The following is a 20,250-nucleotide window of genomic DNA, read 5'->3' on the forward strand; positions in this document are numbered from 1 at the left end:
CGAGGTGGATTTCACTATCACAACTTGGCGTGTGTACAAAAATTCACGTACAGTTGTGAATAAAGCACAAAATCCTCATCATTTTTATTTCTATGCATTTGGAACACTGCACATTATTCTAAATTAACACATGAAGAAAAATGAATAATTGGCAGTGTATGCGTTTTTCTTTACAAACTGAAATATTTATTGTATAAACTGAAAAATCTTTAGGATTTAGCAGTCCTTAACTAACATTTAGTTGTATAACCTGTTCCTGAGAACTTCTTGCACCTGTGAACAGGTATTAAGGGATTCACAGGAATGCTAAATCCTAAAGATTGTTCAGTTTATACAATAAATAAATTGTAAAGAAAAATGCATACACTGCTATTTTTTGAACAGCCAATTATTAATTTTTTCTTCATTTTCTGTAAAGTAGTTAAAAAATGGATACATTTTTCTTCATGTTTTGATTTAGAATATAATGTGCAGTGTTTCCAATGCGTCAAAATAAACATTATTATAAGGATTTTGTGCTTTATTCACGTTCTTAAACACACTGCTATTATTTTGAACACTGATTCTCGGCCTCACCCCTCAAAAAATGTCATCAGAAGAGATTGTTGTGCGTTATTATTCTACAACAGTTTCCTGTAACTTCAACACACTTTGGTCTGTCGATGTTTTAAGCTTCACTGTCCCTTCACAGAAGGTCACGAGCGTCTGAAGCCTCCAGATTATAGTCCTCTACATCATGGTGACTCTTCATCACTCATCTACCATGCAAATGGGGTTTCGGACAGATGCTACCAGTTAAGGTGAGTAAGGTTAATAGGGCAACCAGTCAAAGATTTCCCTATTTATTTTGTTTTTCCGTTTTAGTTGGGAATGCTGAGTCATCATTCCCAACTATTCTTTCCGTGTTTTTGCACTTTTTGGGGTCACTTTTCCCTACATTAATTTATATAGCAACGCTCGTTTATTTACTGCAGTCACGCCAGCCGTGGTTCGCGAGTGCCTGGTCACATCAGCCGCACGTTGTTTTCTAGTGCGCGAATTTACAAACGTTTACGGTAATCGTAATGAAGCGGCATTGAGAAGCTGGGAGGGACTGTGAGGAGTTCAAGATTCATGCTGCTGGGACTGAGTATCGTCCAGCTGCATCCCCGGAGAGCAATAACAACACTCCGGCGTTATGGAAGTTATTTATTTAGTTATTTACTTAAACTCTGTTTACACACACCGAAACAGACGATTCCGTCAGAAAACTCACAAAAAAGAAGAAGAAACGAAGTGAAAACTTGAAAGTAGTGAACTAAATACGTCCCAGACTACCTGCAAGCGTAATATGAAGTATTTTTGGAGTAATCCTCTGTCAAAATACCCACTACTAGTCTACTTGACTCTTGGACTACTTATTTAAAATAAGGTTTTTATTCCATGTCAAAGTAGGTTGAAATTGACTTAATCATGTCCTCTGTTGGGTATTTTGACAGAGTATTACTCCAAAAGTACACAGTAAAAGTACTTCATAATATTCATACAGGTAGTCTGGGAAGTACTTAGTGCAGTAGTGTATGACTCTTGGACTACTTATTTAAAATAAGGATTTTATACCATGTTGAAGTAGGTCGAAATTGACTTAATCATGTCCTCTGTTAGGTATTTTGACAGAGGATTACTCCACAAGTACACAGTAAAAGTACTTCATATTGTTCATACGTGTAGTCTAGGAAGTACTTAGTGCAGTAGTGTATGACTCTTGGACTACTTATTTAAAATAAGGATTTTATACCATGTTGAAGTAGGTCGAAATTGACTTAATCATGTCCTCTGTTAGGTATTTTGACAGGGGATTACTCCAAAAGTACACAGTAAAAGTACTTCATATTGTTCATACGTGTAGTCTAGGAAGTACTTAGTGCAGTAGTGTATGACTCTTGGACTACTTATTTAAAATAAGGATTTTATACCATGTTGAAGTAGGTCGAAATTGACTTAATCATGTCCTCTGTTAGGTATTTTGACAGAGGATTACTCCAAAAGTACATAGTAAAAGTACTTCATATTGTTCATACGTGTAGTCTAGGAAGTACTTAGTGCAGTAGTGTATGACTCTTGGACTACTTATTTAAAATAAGGTTTTTATACCATGTTGAAGTAGGTCGAAATTGACTTAATCATGTCCTCTGTTAGGTATTTTGACAGGGGATTACTCCAAAAGTACACAGTAAAAGTACTTCATAATATTCATACATGTAGACTAGGAAGTACTCAGTGCAGTAGTGTATGACTCTTGGACTACTTATTTAAAATAAGGTTTTTATTCCATGTCAAAGTAGGACAACATTGACTTAATCATGTCCTCTGTTAGGTATTTTGACAGAGGATTACTCCAAAAGTACACAGTAAAAGTACTTCATATTGTTCATACGTGTAGTCTGGGAAGTACTTAGTGCAGTAGTGTATGACTCTTGGACTACTTATTTAAAATAAGGTTTTTATTCCATGTCGAAGTAGGTCGAAATTGACTTAATCATGTCCTCTGTTGGGTATTTTGACAGAGGATTACTCCAAAAATACTTCATATTACGCTTGCAGGTAGTCTGGGACGTATTTAGTTCACTACTTTCAAGTTTTCACTTCGTTTCTTCTTCTTTTTTGTGAGTTTTCTGACGGAATCGTCTGTTTCGGTGTGTGTAAACAGAGTTTAAGTAAATAACTAAATAAATAACTTCCATAACGCCGGAGTGTTGTTATTGCTCTCCGGGGATGCAGCTGGACGATACTCAGTCCCAGCAGCATGAATCTTGAACTCCTCACAGTCCCTCCCAGCTTCTCAATGCCGCTTCATTACGATTACCGTAAACGTTTGTAAATTCGCGCACTAGAAAACAACGTGCGGCTGATGTGACCAGGCACTCGCGAACCACGGCTGGCGTGACTGCAGTGTTTATTTAGTGGTGTCTGCCTTTGATCTGAACTGTGGGAGGAGTTTGTGACAAATGGAGGAAAACACAATTTGCTGACTCATCATTCCGAATAATAAAAAAGAATAATAAAGACTAGGAATAATCTTTGATCGTCTTGTCTAATGTTTTAGTATAAACCAAAAATGCACATAGAAGTGATGATTTAGTCTTTTCGCCTTCATGGTAGCAGACCTAATGGCTACTCCAAATGTCCTGAAGATCCAAGCATCTTCATCTCTGAACATGTCCATATTTACGCTCCTGGTGGAGCTCCTGGACCACCAGGACCACGGCCACGACAGACTGTGGGAAACTGTGGGGAAACCTGCACGCATGATCATTCCGGTGGTCTGAGTCTGAGTCTGTAGGTCTCAGAAAGGGATGGCACAAAACACTGAGAACAACGTCATGGCTGCGGCCATGCCGAACATCAACAGACCCAGTACGATTTCAAATTTATAATCCCGGGTGGGGCCCTCGTCCTCCTCGTTCCTCCGGGCCCTCTGACTGGGTTCCAGCTTGTTGGCGTGCCAGCTCGGATGCGTCGCTAGAAACAGGCGCTCCAAGCGATCGCCGAGCCAAGCCAGACCCCTCATGATCAAATCCTTGGCAACCTTTCCACTCTTCTTCATCCTGAAGAGCCATCCCTGAGTGCTCTTCTTCTCCACTTTCCCCTGCTCCTCCTCCTCCTCCTCCACCTCCTTGTCCTTCTCCTCCTTTGGTAATTTATGACAGCTGTCGTCCATGATGCTGGCCGCTGCCTCCTCCTGCTGCTTTGCGCACACCTTCGCTTCCTTGGGCCACACCAGAGTCATGTCACTGGATGTCATAAATCACCAAAGATCAAGATGCCGCGGGTTCAGACGGGCTTTAATCTCACTTTCGTGTGTTTCCTGCGGCTGTCGATTGTTCGAAACAAGCTGTTGCTTTCAAGTCGGTAACTCACAACTCATTGGTTGCTATGGCGACCACAGTACTCAAAAAAGGCAAACTAACTACGTGACATTCTAATCACCCAGCAGTGATTCCTAAATCAATCAAAACACAATAACTGACAGAACTTTTTCCACAGGAAAAGAGAAAATGTGTGATTTTTATATCATAGCTCACAGGAGTTGTTGATCCACTGCTGCCTTTCATCCTTAAGTTCTATTTTGTTATTTTATCACTTCTGTTTTTGAAATCCTTCACTCTGGTTTATTTAAGTGACACAAACTCGAGCACTTGTGTCCACACAAGCTTAAAACACTGATTTTCTCTATGGGCTTTGGTGCGGGGAGAGTGAACTTCAGTTTCCAGTCAGAAAAGGCCGCCCAGCAGCGAGATAAACCATCAAAGACACTCATGGACATAAGCAGGTATCGTTTTTTATGAGGCGAGACTTTTATTCCATGACTAAAATCAGTTTTTCTGCTAACAGCCGTGTTTTCAGATGCAGCAAACGTCTGAGTCGGGCTTAAATCTGATGCTCTGATGGAAGATTTAATGACTGAAAAGTCGGCCTGGGTCTTTCTTTTGTGGAGCACAGCGTGTGGGACATGCAGTGCAGTCAGTGGGTGGAAATACATTTAATTAGTTTGACAGAGTAATGGACTCAGAACATAACTCCTGTCGGCTCAGAGCATTATCTGACCCTCCCTCCCGTTATCTATTATCTAGTTGTACAGAAAACAGTTCTTTGGTTTCAAGAGCACATAATGGACATATTTGAAAAATCTGTCTAAAACTTAGCTCAGGTTCAAGTTTCCCTTTGTCTCCACAAAATGAAAGTTGTTCTCATTTCTCGATGAACTTCTCAACCACTTGTTTGTGTTTGTTAGATATGAAGGATGCTTTTCTTACATGATTTACTGCCGGGCTCACCACATGTTGCAGATTGTGCCAGATCATTGCAACATCTTCACGTAACCATGAGCAGCCAGCAGGTGGACACGTTGAGCTGCATAAAGAAAACCACTTTCTCTCTCTGCTCCAGTTTCACGTGGTCATTTCCTGCATTAGTTCTGCCCCTTCACTGTGTCCTGGTGAACCTTCAGACATGTTTCCAACTTGGAAGGTTTCTCCTCAAACCCGAACAATTTACACAATAATCTCATATAAAGTTCTGTTCTCCGTGTGGATAAGACCAAAATCTACCAATGAATCACCAGTGCTCACCTGTAGCTTCTGAGATATTTGTGAAAACAAGCAACATAGCAGACATTTCCCTGTGGAGACCAAGGATGATTATTTAAGAGATGGTCAGGAATGTGATTCCTAAATGCTGGAGGTTTTTGTGGCGTATTTAAGTTTGTCGTAGAGAAAATCTACATTTTCCAGCTGCTGCTCGACAGGCGAATCGTTGTCATTTGACGTGTTTTCAGAAACAGAATTCATAGAATGACACCTGTGAACTCACAGACGGAGGCAGCAGTGGATCAACAGCGCCTAATCATTCACACTTTGTCGGGGGGGGGGGTTCATGTTGGAACATGTCGCTCCAGGATTTGAAACGAATCGTCGTTTGATGGAAGATGTCACACTCGGAATGAAACTGTGATCCGTGTGTTTCATCACCATACGTCTGCTCTCGCTGCTGATCATGATGGAAGCTTGCCACGACACGCCTACGCTGCTGATGAGCAGTTGCTTGGGGGAGGCGGGTGTTCAGTGCACCTCTGGAGTGAAAACAGCACGAGGTCCTCATGACGACAAAAAAAAAAAAACAGCTCCCCCAAAAACCCTGACATGTTTGTTTGGAGCCGGCTCCTCCTCAGCTCGCTGGAGAATTTGCTGGCACCCCAGAGCTGGGCTGGTCAGCCAAACTCCCACGCTACTACTGTACTCAGTCACATGAGGGCTGGGGTGTGAGTGTGGCGATGGTGAGGAGCTGTGCACTAAACACCTTACACTTTCAGCTCTTCTTTTTTTGAAGCGTAATTGAGCAGTGCTGCTAGAAAGCCCGCTGAAATCATGGCTGCCTAAAGGGACACAATAAAAGTCAAACCTAATAATGCATCTGGGCAAGTCTATGTGTTAAGAACATTATCTTTGTGTCTGACGGCCTTTTTAAGTCAGGGAAACTGAAGTTTGTCGACTCCCTCGCCAAACTCCAGAGAAGAGAAAATGTAAATTATGGATTTAGCTTGCAGTGATGCAGGAACCCGCTGCTGCTCTGCTGCTGCTGCCTCGTTTGCTGAGTTTCTATCACCAAAGTCCCAAAATAAGGCATTTTAATAAACTGACGGAGGCAGCGGTGGATGGACAAACTCCTGTGTGCTGTGATGTGACATTGTTGATTTTTCTCTTTGGACTTCTGTGTGATGGATTCACAAAGTGAAGATAAAGCGAGATAAAGTAGCAAGACGTGTCCTTAAGATGTCACAGGGTCGATTTTGAACATGTCAGACCTTTTTATGGAGTGGTTACAATCTGTTTTTCCACGTGCACCGTCCTTGCTGACCATGTGTCAGTACCTTGTCAAAGCACACTCTGAAAACTAAACTGAACTAAACCCTTTTTCAAACAAACCAGGGTGATGCTGCATGTACTGTATGTATGTAAAAAAATGTTTTAACGATGCAGATGTGCAGGGAAAAGCAGACTTGTTTTAATTACTGTCAGCGTCGTGAATGTTTAGTTTGGTAGTTCCATATTACTCAAGTAATATTCTAACAGTCTGTGAAGACACACACACACTCTCTCCTCTGGCGTCGTCCACTCATCAGCAGCCTGTTTTCCAATCTGGCCACTCTCTCTACTCGCTGCTCTGAAGACTTACTTCACTCAGTATGTGACAAATTCAAACTCACATTTCTGCAGCTACACAACAGCAGCACAATACGAGTGCCGCAGAGTAACCTGTCCTCCCCTCGGTGCTGCAAAGCCAAGAGAAACAAAGATCTGATTCATGGGGGTCACAGGCAACGTATGTTCTATTCCCAGCGCTGCTGCTGCTGCTGCTGCTGCTGCTGCTGCTGCTGCTGCTGCGGTCTTTAACCGTAATACCATACTTAGTCTGTGGAGATAACGATGTTGCAGTGAAAATGAGAAAGTGCTGCCTAATAATGGATGACTGGGAAAAGTGGGTGGTATGAGACAGAACAGTTGGGGCAATAAAACTGCCACGGTGAACATAGTCACCGTCTGGACTGTAGTCTTTGGAGGTGTACTGTACGTTGAGGTGAAAGTTCAAGTTATGTTCGTACTGTAAACATGGAAAACGGGGAGGGAAACTGGGCTTAGAAAGAGCCTCTCTCTCCTGCACCAAACCTCATAGAGAAAATCAGTGATTTTAGCTTATGAAGACACAGGAGCTGCTGGTCTGCTGCTGCCTCCTGTGGTCAGTTTGTGTCACTTAAATGCACCTGAATGAGTTTTTTAAGAATTTATAAACTAAGACATCTGAACGTGTGCTGACAGAGGCAGCAGTGGATCGACAACATCTCTGTGCTGTGATGTAAAATCGCTGATTTTCTTAATGGACTTTGGTATGGGGGGAAGTGAGTGGTTGGAAAAGCTGGAAAAAGCTTTTTAACAGTGGAATAAAGTGGCGAATGTATTCTTAAGAAGTCTATTATACGCTGGCATAGACTTTAGCAGGTGAAAATGCTCATTTAAGTGACTTTCGTTGTTTTTTTCCCTTGTGTTTTTAGTGAGAACGAACCTCCATGTCTTAAAAACACTCCACTGATTGATGGCTATATTTGATGTGACATTTTCTCATTTCTACTGTCTATACACTCTGTATATATACCACATTTATTTTTAAAATGACTGGGCAAGAGTAGCATTGGTAAACATCCTGGTTCTAAAAATGCTGCACACGGGCTCTCAATTCCAAATCATTTTAACCTCAGGAGGCTCAGGCCCCAAAAAACGACGGTGACAGTTGTCGTGATGAGATTCTTTTATTTTCTAATCTCACGCACACACTCACACACACACACACACACACACGCACACACACACTTCTGAAGGAGCCATGAAATGAGCAGCGCTCAAACGCTTGGTGCTGCTGTGTCGTTGTATCCTCGCCTCTGAACTCGCTCGTGTCGCTACGCGCTACATCAGTTTGGACCAATAAGTGCAGCCTCTGAAAGCCTCTTGACATTGCAATCCCCCCCCCTCCCTGCCTCCCCTCCTCCCCCGCCAATCCCTGGAGATAGAGATGACTCAGCGAGTAGCAGTCTAAACAATCATGACTGTGCTGATGATCATTGATGGGAACATGGCTGCCCAAACTTGAATGTAATAGCAGGTCACAGACCAAAAGTAAACACAAGGTGCGGAAGAAGTGACTTGTTATTAGGAAAACCTGTTGTGTTCCTGTTGAGATTATTAGTTTTAGCATAAAAGCTCTATAGAAGTCGGGTCATGGGAAGTGGCCAAAATTACGTTAAATGCTACATTTTAGATTGGTATGATGTCTAAGTCGCACATATGTTCCGATTTTATATATTATATTATTTTATTTTCCGACGTTGATGATCAAAAGTTGTCAAAGGATTTTCTCTACGTCAAAAGGCGTGGCCTCAGCGCTCCAACAATGTTGACGTTAAAATGGCAGGAACACTACTTTAAAATTTGTGGAATTTACGTGTGAAAGTTGCTCTGTGTGAAAGTGTGGAAAATTGGAAGTGGGAGGGGCTTATGATAATGGAGAAAAAAAGTTGGTACATGCGTCATCGTGTCAGGACGGTCCAAAAAGTCAACGATGATCAATGGACGCAACCCAACAGGAACGCCGCCATTTTGGGTCGAAAGTAAAAAAAATTGGGCGATTTTGCACCAATGGTATTTAAACAAACTTGATAAAAAAAAAAAAATTGGTTTCATCTTAAACAGTTAAACAACAATTTAACATTATGTTTTCTGTCTCGTCAGCTTTCAAAGTGCATGTAACTAAAGTTTTAAACCATCACAACTGTAGTCAAAAGTATTGTGAAAAGAATGAGATTTTATAACATTTTATAATAATTTCAACTTTGGTGTGCCAAATGAAACAGTGTATCGGGCCATCTTTGGCCCTCGGGCCCCACTTTGGGCATCAGACTGTACTGTTAAAGGTACATTACGTAAGAAATGACTGTTTCAAGTCATGTGAAGTTGTAAATACTGCCTAACAGCTACAGTTTTCATTTACATTCACACAATAACGCAGCTCGTAGAACGTCAAGATCCTCAGAGCAACTCTGAGGACGTTGTTGTCCCGTTTAAATGAAGATATCTCAGCTTTTAGGAATGCGCTGAGTGTTTTCTTCGTGTGTGTTCTTTGACTCTCGGGGCCAAAGAACGATGTGAACTTGGACTTTGAAATAAACTGTGAACCTCTGTCCTCCAGATGAAGCCGCTGAGTCACTGGGTGACGGAAAGGCCAGTTTACAAACACCGACATCCACATCCAGCAAATGAGCTGCAAATTGTCCCTTTTGAAAGTTTGAATTTCAATAGTTTTAATAATGTGTGAAAGCTGCAGCAGCTTCAGTCGCCTCGGCATCTCCCAGGTTGTGGTTGCTTAGCAACAACGGACGTTTGTTTTCAAACCCTTTTTTTGCAGCCCGTTACCGTCTCCTCGTCATGTGATCATTCTGTAAGTGCATGTCAACGTTTAACACTGACAAAATCTCTGTATAGCAACCAGCGCCCTCCAGTGTTCTGAATCAGGACTGCAGTACTCATTTTTAATCCCAGATTGTCGCTGTTTTACATATTTTAACCCCTTTAAGCCACGTGATCGACTTTCTTGTAATCTTGCACAGAATCCCCATCTGAGCTGGCACCACGTCAGAAACCCACACACTGTGTGATGCAATGGAGTCAAAGGTCAAATCCCGACGGACACCGTTCCCGTGCCATCTGTCGTCCACTCTGAAACACAAACTCAAACAACATCCTTGGTTCTTCTCAGGCCTTTTTCTTGATGCATCATCATCATCATCATCATCATCATCATCATCATCGTCGTCGTCCTTGAACTGACGCTTTGATCGCTGATGTCTTCCCGTGCAGGTTATTCCTGCGGATGATTCTGGAAGCGTTGCAGTGGAGTGTTGGGGGTGAACAGATGGCGGACTGATTTAGATCCTGCTTGTCAAAGTATCATTTACATAAAGACCACACGGCTGTGACATCCAAATCCCTGTCGTTTGTCCTCATATTTCAGTGTCTTCACTAATCTGTGTCTGGCACTTATGGAGGCTCCGCTCTCCCTGCACCAAAGTCCATGGAGTAAATCACTGATTTTTACATTTACAGCACACAGGAGTTGCTGATCCACCGCTACCTCCATTAACAACTTCCACCGTGTTATTGTGCGACTTTGGCATTTGAATGACCTTGTTCGGAGTGACTTCAGTGTCATTAGAAAATGAGAGTTTAATGCACTTAAAGGGATATTTTTAATTTACAAGGTGCCTTTTTAAAAAAGAAAATCACTTAAATGACGATGTTTACCTGATAAAGTCTATGCCAGCTTATAATACACATATAATATACATTAAATAGCCTTTTCCAGCTTGAAACTGAAGTTTGTGACAAAAAACATCCCCCCCCACCAAAGTCCATAGAGAAAATCATCGATTTTAAATTTTAAATCACAGCACACAGCAGTTGTCGATCCACTGCTGCCTCGGTCAGTAAGCGTTCACATGCGTTATTTTCTGAATTCTGTTTTTGAAAAAATTCATTCGGATGCATTTAAGTGACACAAACTGACCACAGGAGGCAGCACTAGACCAGCAGCACTTGTTGTCCACGAGAGCTAAAATCACTGATTTTCTCTATGGGATTTGGTGCAGGAGAAGTGTGATGTGTCGGAACCTCAGTTTCTAACAGGAATCCACAGTTCTGCTGCCACCGTGTTGTCTATGAGAGCGAGGGTCCGGGTCCCAGGATGTTTGATTTGTACACATTTGATACTCGAGGTTTGGGAAATATCGATATGATGGAACAGTGGCATGAAGCCATTAATGACTCATTTGATCCTTTGAAAAGTTCCTTACGTCATCCTGATCATTTTTGCCCCTCTTGAACATTGAAAGATTATTATTTCATTATAATATTCTATCTCTCCGCTTTGTTGTTTATATTTTAAATCATGTTTCGACAGTGAAGCTAATTGTTGATCAGGGAATAACGCTGTAATAATTGATGTCGCGCGTTAGCGACTGTTGCAGAAGGTCAGGTCTCCTGACGTTTACATCCACAGCGTCTCCAGATATCTTTACTGTATGTTTGCGTTGCCACGGGCAACCATTACCAGTGTGTCCTGGTGTGTGTGTGTGTGTGTGTGTGTGTGTGGGGGGGGGTTGGTTCAAGCAATCACCTGACTTCTCTGAGAAACTGTACAGCACACGTTCCTCAAAGCATGCTGGGAAACTGTGAAAGTCAAAGTCAGCTTTATTTAGTTCACTGTGGGAAACTCGGCGTCTAAATTCAGATTTGAGTTTTTCCACGAGTCAGGATCCAGACGTAAACACGGGCTTTGGGCGTAATCAATATAAGACGATTGCAGCATGAACTGAAAACTCCCCTCCCCTCACCCCCCCTTCTTCTCCTCTGCTCCTGATGATGATGATGATTCTCGGTGGGACACAGGGTGAAGAGTGCTGATGGTTATTCTTGGCAATCACTACTATTATTCTCATGCTTTCTGCACGTGCATGGTTTTTTCAGCCTCTTAAACCCTGAGAACACATGACTGTGTTTAAATGTACAGTATATACAGAGGTTATAACACTGTGTTATATAGAGTGTCTTATATTCCTTTTTTCAGCACAACCGAGACAATATGATTTCTACGTTTATATATTCAGTCTTTATTATGTCATTTATCATAATTAACCCTTTAAACACAGACAATTTAGGCAGCCCCCCCATTACTGTTATAACGTACATATAAATATATATATATGTGTATATATATATATATATGTTATATATATATATATATGTTATATATATATATATATATATATATATATATATATGTTATATATATGTTATATATACGTTATACACCTAGTACTCAAAATGTTTAAATATGAAAAACGTCACAGTTCACAGTTAGCTCGGCTCGTTTTTATTAACAAATATAAAAGACTTCTTTTATGACTTCTGCACAATTATCACTACTTTATATCACTACTAAAAATTTGATATGAAATGAATCATAACAATATTATTGGCTTGTAGCTTATACCGTTCAAATTTAAAAATTTAGCATGCAAAATCTGGTGTCCATGTACAACTACAGTGCTCTTTTTGTTTTTCCTTCATTTTAAATTGTTAGGCCCCGATTTTATTTTTATTTAATTGATGGCAGTCAATTGTAAATAACTACCAGATATTGAAAGTTATTCTAGAAAAACTGGCAAAAGCACATTTTCTGGCCCTACTACTGTGTGTAAAATGATGTTTTATTTGGTTGGAGCTGGAGAAAAAAATTGTCATCTTTCTCCTAAAGGTCGCAGATCTGTGGCTTTTTGATCTAAGACGACACTGAGACTTTATTTTATTTATTTATGTAAATCTTTATGCTTCTAAAAGGAGAACAAAGCAGTTGGTCAAGAGAGGAAAAACCTGATAAAAGCGTTAAGAAAACGACTCTTATGTAACACACACAGCGTGTGTGACTGTCGTGTTATAAAATTACCACTGACAACATAATGACCATATATAGAGAGTGTGAAAGCCCAGCACGACGTCCTGCAGCCAAACACTGGAGCGTTACCAGCTTCTCACGCTGGCTGGACCTCACTCTCTCACTCTCTCTCTCTCACACGGTTATTTTCATGGTCTTGTGTAACGTGTAATCTCTCACAGTCTCACAGAGACAGAGGCGGACACTGTGTTCTGAAGCCGCTTCATTCAGGAATTTTAAAAACTCGCGTAAAAGGAAAAAAAAAAACAACCTCTCTGTTTAATCTTGATTGTCTTTTTTTTCTCTCTCGTCTCTAAAAGTTGATTTATGTACGTGTTACACTTCAGCCCACTGTTAGGTAATCATGTGTGTTTTTTTCTTTGGGACTGTGGGAACGTTAGCTTCTGCTCCTGCTAACCCTAACCCGCTGTCGAGTTCCTCAACTCAAAAGAAAAAGCCTGAGGAATTGTAAACAGAAAGTCTTATCGTGAGCCAAATGAACAACCCACAATTTACATATAAATATACACAAAACATGGAGTAAAAGCGTCTATTTATCACCGAGGACAGTCAATACAGTCTTAACAGTCTAAACTTTCATATTTAAAAACCACATACTCGAAGCAAATGTTTATTTCACAATTTTTCAAGATATCCTTCATATAAATACACTTTATAAGAAAATGTGCACAAATACAGACATGAAATGAACTTATGTGACTTACGTTACACACACACATTTTTACGCTGCAAAATAACTTACAATAGCAAAAACTACTAAAACTTGATACTTTCAAAAGAACACTGTTTCCAATAAAAGATCCAAAATGTTGTAGTTTACAAAAAGATGCTTAAGTTACAAAACAATTCTGAAAAAATGTCACAAAATGGTATTATCGTCAAAACAGGTCACTAAATCACACAAAAAAACAAAAAAAAAACATTCCAAAAAATTCCAAAAACTCAAATAAATCTGTCATTTATCAGCACGTACGGAGAGGTTGTTTAAAATGAGCATTGAATACACTTTAGGCAGAATATTCATATTTAAAACAACTAAAGATTCAAATATAAATGTTTAAAATCAGTCAAAATGGTCAAACTGAAGTAGGCATGGGTCAACAAATCTTTTTTTGCTTTAGCTAATGTTAACAATGCTACATGTTTGTAACACAAAATGTTACAAAAACACATATTTTACTTAAAATTTACATATGGTAGGAAAAGCTACTAAAACATGCTACTTTACAAAAGAAATGTATTTAAATACAGTTTACAAAAATGTTGTGAATTACTAAAAGATGCAAAAAAAGTTGTTGTAATGTTACAAAAACACACATTTTACCTTAAAGTAACAGACAAAGAATGGCCCAAAATGTTACATCACAAAAACTTGATTCTGATTTGACAAAAAAAACATTTTTGTGCCTTTAAATGTCCTTTTATCCACTGAGAGTGAACGTAAATAACCTAATCTCATATGATATAAAACAATAACATGAGATGAGATGATGCTGAGGCCGTGAAGCTGCAGCAGAAATGTACACGTGAGCGTTCGGCGACGATAAATAAATGAGGCTGTTGTCGTCGTCGTTGTCGAGCATGTGAGAGGTCAAAGGGTCGCTGTAATGAACGCTGACCTGCACGGCTGATTTACTGCAGCCGATCATGCGTGGAACACGAAGACGACCAGCAACCAGCTGCACACAGGAACAGTGAGGTTCTAAAGTCGCGCTCGAGCTTTGAAACGAGGGCTTAAACCACTACTGCTCTGCTGTTGCTTAACAAACACAGATTCTCTGATGAAGGACGCGTCTCTGCTTCTCTTAATGTCCCTGACATGATGTCCACGAGAGACGCTCATGCATATTACATGAGCTAGCAGTTGCCTCGGGAGGCCGTGTCCAGTTATTCTGGGTGAGAGCTGTTGCTGCTGCTGCTGATGCTGCTGCTGCTGCTGCTGCTGCTGATGCTGCTGCTGCTGCTGGCACCGGCGCCGCGTGATGTCGATTAGGAAATGAAGAGGGCGTCGTTGCTGGCAACCAGGCAACTGCGACGAGAGCAAAGAGATGAGAAGATCTGATGAGTGGTCACCTATATTATCACTTGGTGTGGTCTTTGTCATGCAGATGTGGAGACGTCAGCAGCAGCAGCAGCAGCAGCAGCAGCAGCAGCAGAAGAGTCCTCTCCTTCTTACTGAAGGAGGTTTTTTTCTTGAATGCGACATCAAAGCAGATCGTCGTTGCATTTAACTGCTAATTGTTCAAGGAGGTTTTATAAAAACACTCAGTCTTTAAGGGACACTTGAGGGTTTTTTTTTGATGTGGGCTTATATGACGCACTGGCGTCAGCTTAACTCGACTCGTTTTTGTTTTTTTAGGCCTTCACCATCAGTGATAGTCCCTCCTGGTTTCTGTACCTGCTCTGACAACGGTTCCAAGCGAGCTGAGCCGACACTAAAATGTGACATCGACAGACTGCCGGCCACTGATGGGTCAGAGGGTGTTGTCAGTGTAGATCAGTTAAAAAGACTTAAAACATAAAAAACATGTGTTAATCTCCAACTTTTAGTAAAGGAAATGTCTAAAATCTCAGTATGTAACTGGGGAGTCAGTTTCAGTTTGGTTCTAATCAGGGTTCCCATGGTTCCTTGAAATCCTTGAAAGTTTGTGAATAGAAAAAAATAATAATTCAAGGCACTTGATAGTCTTTTGAAAAGCACTCTGAACAGACATGGGGCATTGAAAGTGCTTGAATTTTGTACAAGAGTAGAAGTTAAGTTGATATTTAGGTCAAATGTCTCCCGCCACTGATGTGCCATTTAGGCTTCCCATGGGTCCTTGAAATCCTTGAAAGTTTGTGAATAAATAGGCATGAGTCATTGAAAGTGCTTGAATTTTGTGCAAGAACAGAAGTAAAGTTGATGTTTAGGTAAATATCTCCCACCAGCGACATGACCTTTGTGGGTCCTTGAACTCCCTTGAAAGTTTTTTTTAATTAGAATTTTTTTTTCTGGAATTTTAAATAGACAGTGGTCATTGAAAGTGCTTGAATTTTGAGCAAGAAAATAAGTTGAATAATCCAGCCGGGATGTGACTTACTGCAGTTACGTACTACAGCTTTAAGACGGCGGCGTGTTTATTAAGTCGCAGCCTCTTTTGTGTGAAGTGGTTAAAATCACTTGAATCAGAGCAGGGACACAGTGACAAAGTGATTACATGAAGGTGTTTGACGGGATCTCAGTGTGTGGATGTGACAGACAGACAGACAGACAGACAGACAGAGTGTGGGCTCCTGCTTTATTTTCCCACCACTGCCTCAGAAGTGACAGCTGAGCAGCTCCTCCTCCTCCTAGTCCTCCTCCTCGTTGTCCCCTCCCCCACAGCCACAGGCAAACGTCAATCAAACTCACCAGCCTTTTGTTGTTTGGCTTCGTCTATACTGTATAAACTCATCTTTTCTTATTTAATCACTATAATCAGTCCGTGAAATCAAATTTAAACAAAGACTCACTCCCGGGGACATATTTTGGGATGTTGTTTTCTAGCATTTTACCTAAGATTCATTAAATAAAACATGCGTCCAATCAAATTTTGATTCCTGTCTCCCGAAAATTAATGGTTTATCTGTTCAAAATAATATTACATGGTATAAAAATGGCAGTAAAAATAGCCACAAATGTAATATTATGCCCACATTTATAATTTATAATAAGTTATAATAAGTCATAAAGTCTTGCTTAGCACCTTTATCTTAGGTTTATTCTTGTTTTTATTTCACCTTCTATGCACAAAACGTGTATTAAAAAGTGGACGTCGTCTTCCAGTTCTCCCGAGGATGCAGACGTGGAAGTAAAAATTATATTGTATGGCCACTAGAGGGCGGGCGACTTTGCTGATTGCACTGTTATTTTCTTTGAGGAGTTAATGGTTTCAATCACTAGTTTCAGCTCTTCTCAGATGGAACATCATGACAGTTTTGTAAATTCTGCTCCTCTTTAGAGGTAAATAGATGATAAAGTATGACACAAACTGTATATTAAAAGTAAAAGTACAAGTATGTTACCAGAAAAATGACTTTGGTAGAAGTTGAAGTCACTTTTTTTAAGTAAAAGTCTTAAAGTGTACGACATTTACTGTACTTAAGTACGAAAAGTCATTTTCTGATATAACATGTACTTAAGTTTTAGAAGTATTTTAAAAGTTGGTATTGAGCCATGGTGGCTCAGTGGTAGGGAAAGTTGTCTTTCAACTGGAAGGTTGTGGAAGGTTCAATTCCTGGCTCTGCTCGTCTATATGTCCTTGAGCAAAGACACTTAACCCCAGTGGCGGTGTTGCAGTGTGTGAATGGGTGAAAACTGTCGTGTAGTGTCAATCCCAACTTCCTCAGATCCACTGTCTGGTCATCTAATAACACATGTACAACAAACTATGTATTTTATGGGTGAAGTGGCCCTTTAAGTACAGTAACAAAGTATTTGTACTTTGTTACTTTGTTACATTGTGCTTTTAGTCACATGATTCAGATGCAAACGTCAATAATAACCACAGAATTTGACATAAGAACACAGAAAAGGACTTGGACACAGATAAAGAGACTTGACTGATCTTCATGTCACTGTACACGCACACGTCCGTTTTTCTTCTTCTTATGACTCCGCTCTCTCCGCCTCTGCTGTTTATGTCGTCCTCTCTGTTATGACTTGACAGTGTCCACTAACAAGTACGCTCACTCCACTACTATTTTTACTGCTCCCCGTAGTTAGAGTGACGGTAAATGGTTTAACAGTGAGGCAGAGGAGGGGGTTGTTAACCCTGTGTGGTCGGCTGACATGCTGCAGGTGGTGGCCTGTCCAGTGTCCAGCTGAGCCTGGAATGTGGAGGCCCTTCTGTGGCAGCAGCAGCAGCAGCAGCAGCAGAAGCAGCAGCAGCAGCAGCACGTCACTCGCTCGCTGAGGAGCATCACTGTACAGCCAGGTCGTTAGGTCACATGAGCCGAGAGGAGGTGCAGATCCTCAACAGGCTCAGGATCAGAATATTGGCAGCAGAATCTGAGGACCCTACTCTCTCTTCTCTTCTCTTCTCTTCTCTTCTCTTCTGATCAAACCCTGGGGGTCTCCCTCTGATTTACGGCCGTCCCTCTGTCCGCCTGCGTCTATCTTTAGCCGCTCAGACTCTTTATGAGGTCACTGCAGTGAAAACTGTTGTCTGCTGAGCCGGCTGCAGACGCTCGCCGCAGCAGCAGCAGCAGCAGCAGCAGCAGCAGTGCCTTCACACGCTTAGGTCCGGGCTCATAACGGCCAGGGAACCCCGCAGAGATTGGCATGTGCCCGAGGAATCCAAGGGGTGCTATAGTTGTTGTTTTAAGGCGTCTGCAGCTGAGCTACTGTTTCACACCTACACCGACGTGGAATGTCACTAAAGCATTTGCTCGGTCGCTGTGAAAATGTTAGTGCAACCTTATTCCTCCTCTATTTCTACTCTGTCTAAGAATCAGATGTTGTGTTATTGTGCTTTTTTTTTAAATGACATATTTAGAGCATGTGCTGCATTAGTATACATTAAACTGAGTATTCACAGAGACGAGTTAAATCTTTAGATAAAATTTAAATTCAGATTTAATCGATATAAATCAATTTATATAAAAAATAAACCTGTCAAAAATGTACAAAATCCTAATTCAATCTGATAAAACATGATCTATACCTCAAAAAACTGAAATCGTTTTTTAGGTAGGGCTGGGCAATACAGCCAAAAACCTAATGTAGATGATTATCAGATAATTAAAGGTCGAGTTTTGATCCTGAGGCAAAGCACAAAGAAAGAAAAGTTACTTTTTTTAAACTCTAAACAAACACATAAAAGAACACGTCACAAAACCTAATATTCTAATATATATACACAATATATAGCCATTAAATTGTTATTTTTATTGCTCAGATAAATTATTTATGTAGTAATTTATCCAAAAATGCACTAAAACTGTCTGTATTTTATATGAAAAGTGCTTTTTTAAGACCATGACTCACATCCCATAATATTACACATTTATCATTCACCCATTTATTGATTGACTTTAAAATTGAGAATGTTTTTAGTCAATAATTCGGTTTTCTTAAAGTCCTATAAACATGTTAGTCTGACTATAGTCAAGCTAGTCCTATAGTTGGACTAACACACCTGGGTAATCTGATTCATAGTCCGATTACTCGTCGTTCATTCAAAATAACTGAATCAATACGCACTATCTTATAGAGCGACACAGCGCCACCTACGGAGGCGGAGTCAGACGTACACGGCCAATTGTCCGATTGCTTGTCTTAGTCGGACTAAGGCCTTAGCGCGATGAAACCGTACATGTACTGACTGACGCCCCCTAGTGACTATCCAGTACATTCATACTTCCTCATTGACGTCACAGAGAGATAACGTGAAGGATCCGTCAGAAATGAAGTGAATTATAACAAATAAATCAAATGAAATAAACAAAAAAACCTCCTAAATCAAAGAGTTTCAGTCCGTGCACAGAGACAGTGAGAGCTTTCCCTCACAGACACAGAATTCTGAGATGTTTGGCCTACAGCTTGACGTATAGCCTCCATATGGTACGGTTTACGCCGGGAGGGGGGAGTAACTAACGATGGCGTCCATTAAACGCATTCCTCACAAACAGCCTGATAACGACGCGGCCTCTGCGTGACTCATCGCTCAGGTGTGTTTACGGCTTATTAAGAGGACAGCGCAGCGGCGTGCTCTGTGTCACGTTTATCTCACTCTGTGATGAGCTCTTCACACACACACACACACACACACACACACACACACACGAGGAGAGGCAGAGTGTGAGGGAGTGAGGGTGAACGTGTGAGCACGTGTGGCCCAGAATACATCAAAATGTGTCGTAATGTAACGTAGCACAAATACGTTGTTACTGTACTTGAGTGCAAAATAAATTCACGTATCTGTATTTTTACTCCACTACATTATTGTTTCTCGTTACTATCAAAGAGTTGGTATTATGGTCTGTATTTATATAGAGCTGCTCTAGTCTTGATGAGCTGCTTTACACAACAGTTTTCAACTATTCACACGCTGCGACATGGGATTTAGTGTTTTTTCTCAAGGACACATATCAGACTAGCAGAGCCGGGAATTGAACCCACAACTTTCCAGTTTGAAAGACAACTCACTCTACCACTGAGCCACCATGGCTCAATCCTAACTCCTCACTTTTTTTTAATACTTTTACTTCTAAAACTTAACTAGATTTTCTATCAGAAGAAATTACTTTTGATAGTACAGTAAATGTTGTATACTTTAAGACTTTTACTTAAGTGACTTAAGTGACTTCGACTTCTACCAAAGTCATTTTCTGGTAACGTACTTTAAGGTACTTTATACAAGACTGGCAAATACCAAACATCTTATCGCTCCGAGCTTCTGCCTTACTCCACTCTATGATATATCTTAATATGGCCCCTCAATCATCCTGTATGTTCTTATGTGGAAATCTTTCTTTTCTCCTCACATTTTTAAGGCAAAAATAATGTTAAAAAAATCGCCATGGCAACCATTGAAATTTTGGATACACCGCAGAACAGGAAGTGGGGCTGTAACTTCACTGTATATTGACCAATCTACTCAAAACTCCACATGTGAGATAATGATAATAATT

This window comes from Solea solea, chromosome 15 (assembly GCF_958295425.1).
Source record: "Solea solea chromosome 15, fSolSol10.1, whole genome shotgun sequence".
Classification (NCBI taxonomy): Eukaryota; Metazoa; Chordata; class Actinopteri; order Pleuronectiformes; family Soleidae; genus Solea; species Solea solea.